This window comes from Centropristis striata, chromosome 1 (genome assembly GCF_030273125.1).
Source record: "Centropristis striata isolate RG_2023a ecotype Rhode Island chromosome 1, C.striata_1.0, whole genome shotgun sequence".
Taxonomy (NCBI): Eukaryota; Metazoa; Chordata; class Actinopteri; order Perciformes; family Serranidae; genus Centropristis; species Centropristis striata.
In genome coordinates, this window is record NC_081517.1 from 21,400,654 (window position 1) to 21,406,662 (window position 6,009).

A 6,009-nucleotide genomic window follows, 5' to 3' on the forward strand; every position below is an offset into this window, starting at 1 on the left:
AAACCAGTAATGATTACAAATTAAGCACTTTGTGAAATTAACATTCATGTTATTGTGCTTTAAAGTGAATTTTTAAACAAAAATCATATTGACACGTTTTTACACCCACGGTGGCCTTTTTTCATCAAGCTTAACATATAATCAATGCCTTTAATATGAAAGTGAAAGACGTAACTTCCTTTGCAGCTGTGGCTAACTCTTGGTAGCTTGTTTAAGCTTTGCCGTTTGCAAAATCATCAGAAGCGGAGAGAGGTGAGGACTGGAGGTCAATCAGGACGAACGTGAGCATTTATGTGGTCTAACCAGCTGCTCCTGGTCGTACAGGGGTCCAGACTCTGGACTCGTGGGGACAGAGTCTTCTCTGTGGCGGCCCCAAAGCTGTGGACCAGCCGACCTCTCCAGGTCAGAGCTGAACAGTCTGCTGAGCACTTTAAAACATTAACATTGGTGTTCAGTCCCAGCTAGGCAAGAATCCTGAGAGGCACCCTCCACTGTCAGGCCCGGGAGTGAGGACGTTTTTTGGGGCGTGGGGAGGTGGGGAGGACATTTTGGGAGGGTCATTTTCACCTGCCCTTTGAATTCGAGAGAGACCAGCGAGAGCGCAAATGTTCGAAAAGAAGAAGAGTATGCATATTCTGCGAGTAGCGGTGAGTTTCTGATTTTTATTATCCAGAGAAAGTAAATGCATGGTTTGTGTTCTTCGTCAATATACGTGCCGTTGTAATAGTAGTTATAGAAGTCATTAATGACGCAAATTACCGAATGTTATATGTCGGTTTGGGTTGTCGTTTTGAAGCTAAGTTAGATGACTTCAAAGTTTACTTTCACCAATGGTGGTTTGCATCAACACCTAATGATTCTTAACTTTTTAGTGCATAACGTAAAGTAACTGTTCGCATTTGTTTGTATGGAAGTTATGAAATATTTTTGTAAACTCTCCGTGCATTAATTGAGCATATTCACAAAGTTGAAAACATATTTTTGAACTCGTGGAATCAACATGTGGCAGAACTACATGGAACATTTTTACTTTTATTTTTCCACCTCTGTTGTATACTACAGTGTATAAAAAACCGAATAGTAACTGAAATGCTTCTGCACCATCAGTACTTTTATTTTTGATACTTGAGTATATTTTGCTTTTAACTGTCGCAGAAATTATCGAGTCCAGTTGAGAGGTTTGCTGTGGTGGTGTGTTTATTAAGAAGCATGCCGGCTTTCGTACTTTCGTAGTCATTATTACTTCTTCTACATAAGTATGGCCTCATTTACACTACCTGGTGCAAGTGGCCATTTTACCTGTAAGCAAAGACAAGAGGCTGTATACATTAATTTGAATTGAAGTTCATGTACTATAATTCAAACACATGATATAGCTTATTTTATGCTTTACAGTATGGTACGCTGTGGAAAGAAGACTTGGACGAGAACGAAAGAGAAGCAACCCTGGAGCCATTCAAATTCACATTTCACAACCCTGATGACATTTGGAGATTTTGTGAAGAAATAATAGAGAAAATAAATTATTTGGCTTATTGTGAATGTCCCACTGAGTGTGTGTGTGTGTGTGTGTGTGTGTGTGTGTGTGTGTGTGTGTGTGTGTGTGTGTGTGTGTGTGTGTGTGTGAGTAAAGGTATACAGAACATTAACTTGATCATGTTGTGACTTGGTGTTTTTTTTGTGTGTTTTTGTTTTCTCGTTGATCACTTAATAATTTTACATGGCTTATACTGTAGATATCAAGAGTTAGGGTAGTATTTCGTGTTACTTAGGTGTTCCAGCAGCACGAGAACATAATTAGCATAGACATAGAACCAAACATGAAATTTATGGTGGTTAACAATAAAAACACAGAATAATACAACAGAAAAACTAACTGAAACAAATGCATAGAAAAAGAGCAGTGCAATAAAGTCAAAATTAAATCATAATGAAAAAGGCGGTGAAGTAGGACCTACTCTGTATACTAATATAATGTACAGTATAGGCCTATGACATCTTATGAGATGTTGGCTTATGAATATGAGTAATAACTTAAGAGCAAATGTGTGCACTGACGAATCAAAAGTTTACTATACAAATAAAAACATTATATACAATAGACCGGGGATTGATATATTTTGTCATATTGTTTACAAATTAATTCATTTGTGAAGAAAACGATTCAACCGGAAGTGCATTCGCGATTTTATTTTGAAATGTATCCCTTGCATTTCCGGGCCTGAGAGTGGCGCCTGCGGCGGTACGGACATCACAGTGGAGGTCTGCAGTTTTATTTTGAAATGTATGCCGTGCACTTCCGGGCCTGACAGAGGAGGTCTGCAGTTTTATTTTGAAATGTATCCTGTGCACTTCCGGGCCTGACAGTGGAGGTCTGCAGCCAGGACCTCTTGAGAATCCTTGGCTTTTTTACTCTTTTCTTTTCTTTTTTAACTCTATTTTTAGATTTAGTTTTTATTAGTATTTTATTGTTTTACTGTTTTTATTATTTTATTGTTTTCATTGATTTTATTTATAACTATATTTGTTTATGATTGTATTGTATTTTAATAACTGTACAGCACTTTGGTCAACTTAGATTGTTTTTAAATGTGCTCTATAAATAAACCTTGACTTGATTTGAATGTGTCAAAACAGGTGCTGATTAGGGGGCACGGTGGCGCAGTTGGTAGCGCTCTCGCCTCACAGCTAGAAGGTCCTGGGTTCGATTCCCGCCAGGACGCTGTGGGCATTGGAGGCGTGTCCCCAGTCCGTAGAGCTGGTCGATGTCGCCAAAAGGGCCTTTCTGTGTGGAGTTTGCATGTTCTCCCCGTGTCCCCTAAGGATTGCCTTACTGGGACCTCTCACAAAAACATGCATTGATCCTGGTTGCTATAGAGCCTCCCTCTGGTCGGTCGGGGCGCCTGACGGGGGGGAGAGGAACCGGTGGGAATAACCCTCCCACGCGCTACGTCCCACCGGGGAATCTCCCCTTGTCCGGTGTCAAGAAGGCCACATGTATCGGAGGGAGCATGTGCTCAGTTCAGGGCTCTCCCCAGGTAGCGCCCAGGATCAAGATAGATAGGACAAACTGGGTGATAAAATGATAAAATGGGTTACAAAAATCGTGGGATAAAAATATAAAAAAAAAAAAACAGGTTGCTAAGATTGCTTAGAGAAGAGGTCACAGCTGATTCGTTCACATAATGTTATACCTGGTATAACGTATTAGTGAACTGAGATGTAATGCACTGGCCCTTGTTGGGGTTTCAGAGTGCAGGTGCAGAAATGTGCTTCCCTCCGTTCCTAAACACAATGGCCCTCATTTATCAAACGAGCGTACAACAGAAAGTGAACGTAAAGTGGGCGTACGATCATTTCTACGCAAGGCTCGGCATTTATCTATTTGGACGTGAGCGGAGGGTATGATCTCAGTCTGCTCTCAGCCCGACTGAGATCTGAAATGTGAATGTATAAGTTGAAAATATAAAATATAACTTTATTTGTTTAAGAAATAAGTATACCTTTGTTTGGTAACGTTACAATAAACTAAGTTAATTGATATACGGAAACTATATATATAAATATATGTATGTATATATATATATATGTATGTATATATATGTATATATATATATGTATGTATATATATATATATATATGTGTATATATATATATATATATGTGTGTGTGTATATATATGTATATATATATATATATATGTGTGTATATATATATATATATATATATATATCTCATGGGTGGATGTTGTACAAAAAAAATCAAAACATTTCTTCCGGTACAGTGACTGTCTTATACATGCTTTATCATCAATAAAAAGACCATTGGAAGAGAAAGAGATATTTTCATCTCTTTTGACCGTTTCAAGCTCCCGTACCGTAACACCATGAATAGACGTGCATCAAAATCCAAATGGCGGCTGGCTTGATGGCAGTAACGGAGCATTATCAGACATTATACGTATTTTTTCACATGACATGAGAAGAGGTTTTTATTGGATGGTACAGTAGCATGGTTCCATTGGTTAAAGTAAGGCTGGTCTATGGTCCAGGCCGGCAGACACTGCGGTGTTCTGTTCCCTCATCACTTCCTCCAGCGTCACCAAGGAGGCTAGCAGTAGCAACCATAGTAGCAGCTCTAGCATCCCTATCCTCTGCTCGGGGCTCCAGCCTGAGCCTCCAGACACACTGCGCATGTCCCAGACGCCATTTGAGCCCGTGTCTTCTCCTCCTTTTACACTCCTTGCGCCTCAAAAATTCTTTGTGGTTAATAAGGTGAAAGAAGTGTCATTTAACTCTATAGAGTTTGGGCTATTATGTCCATTTTTTAAATCATTTTCATCCTCCCTGTATACAACACTTAAAAATGTTTAAATGCCATGATGGTATATTTTTTTTCAGCACAACCTCCCCTATATGACCTAATAATAATTTATTTTTTATTCTGACTTACTGGATCAACATTTTGAACCAAAAAGAAACAAAGGAAAATCAACATAAATGTGATCTTGTGATTGTGATCCTGTCATCCAACTCTGGTTTTTATTCTAGTGTGACTCTATTTTATTTGTGTCTTGTGTGTTTAGCGTAACAATTTTGGTCATTTTGTGTATTTTTTTGGTCATTTTGTGTATTCTTTTAGTCATTTTGTGTCTTTTTTTGGTCATTTTTTGTCTTTTTAGTCCTAGCTTGTAGTACCCATAGACTGTAAAAATAAAGGTGGTACCCATACAGTCTGTTACAGTAATTGTTGTAACCTCTTTGGCTGTACCTGGTTGTACCCGTACCCGAGAGTATGACTCAAAAATTCTTTGTAGTTAATAAGGTTCAGAAAAGATTTGTTAGAACTGCAACATTCTCAAAACAACTAGATCCTTCTGCTCCCCTTTTCCAAAAATTCAAGATTATGACATTTTTCAGAATAATATATACTAAATATGCATAAGTATATGTATATTCCAAATTCCATTCCGAAAGCTTTCAGTGAATATTTCCCTGTCAACTCACAATTACATAAGTACAATACTAGACAATTAACAAGATTTCACCCTCATCACTATCATACTAGCCTTGGTTAATTCTCCTTAAAGTACAGAGGATCATTATTCGGTCGGGGCGCCTGACGGGGGGGAGAGGAACCGGTGGGAATAACGTGATCCTCCCACGCGCTACGTCCCACCGGGGAATCTCCCCCTGTCCGGTGTCAAGAAGGCCACACAGGGCCGGTTCTAGCCCATTGGCTGCCCTAGGCGATATTGAGATTTTGCGCCCCCCCCGAACCACATCCATTCCATGTATTCATTCTGATATAGGTACACTATGTTATATGTATTATGCTGTACACTAATATTCGATACATGAACTACAAGCAAGGTAATGGTCTCAGAACATTTTTATTTTTCGAAACTTTGGAACTTTACCAACAACTGAATTGAAAATACGAATAAATAAAAAAAACACAGATCTTCATCAAATTAAGAATGGCAAAGACTGAAAATAAATAAAATGTAGACATACAAATGCAATAAAAATAAACACAAATGAAATTTAAATTCCCCATGCTTTTTAAAAAATGTTTCGTTAATGAATGTTGTTAAAACAAAGATGTATGCTTGTGGCGCCCCCTGCCAATTTGGCGCCCTAGGCAGCCGCCTTGGTGGCCTGTAGGAATAACCGGCCCTGAGGCCACATGTATCGGAGGGAGCATGTGCTCAGTTCAGGGCTCTCCCCAGACCGACAGAGACGAGGTAGCGCCCAGGATCAAGATAGATAGGACAAACTGGGTGATAAAATGATAAAATGGGTTACAAAAATCGTGGGATAAAAATATAAAAAAAAAAAACAGGTTGCTAAGATTGCTTAGAGAAGAGGTCACAGCTGATTCGTTCACATAATGTTATACCTGGTATAACGTATTAGTGAACTGAGATGTAATGCACTGGCACTGTCAACTCACAATTACATAAGTACAATACTAGACAATTAACAAGATTTCACCCTCATCACTATC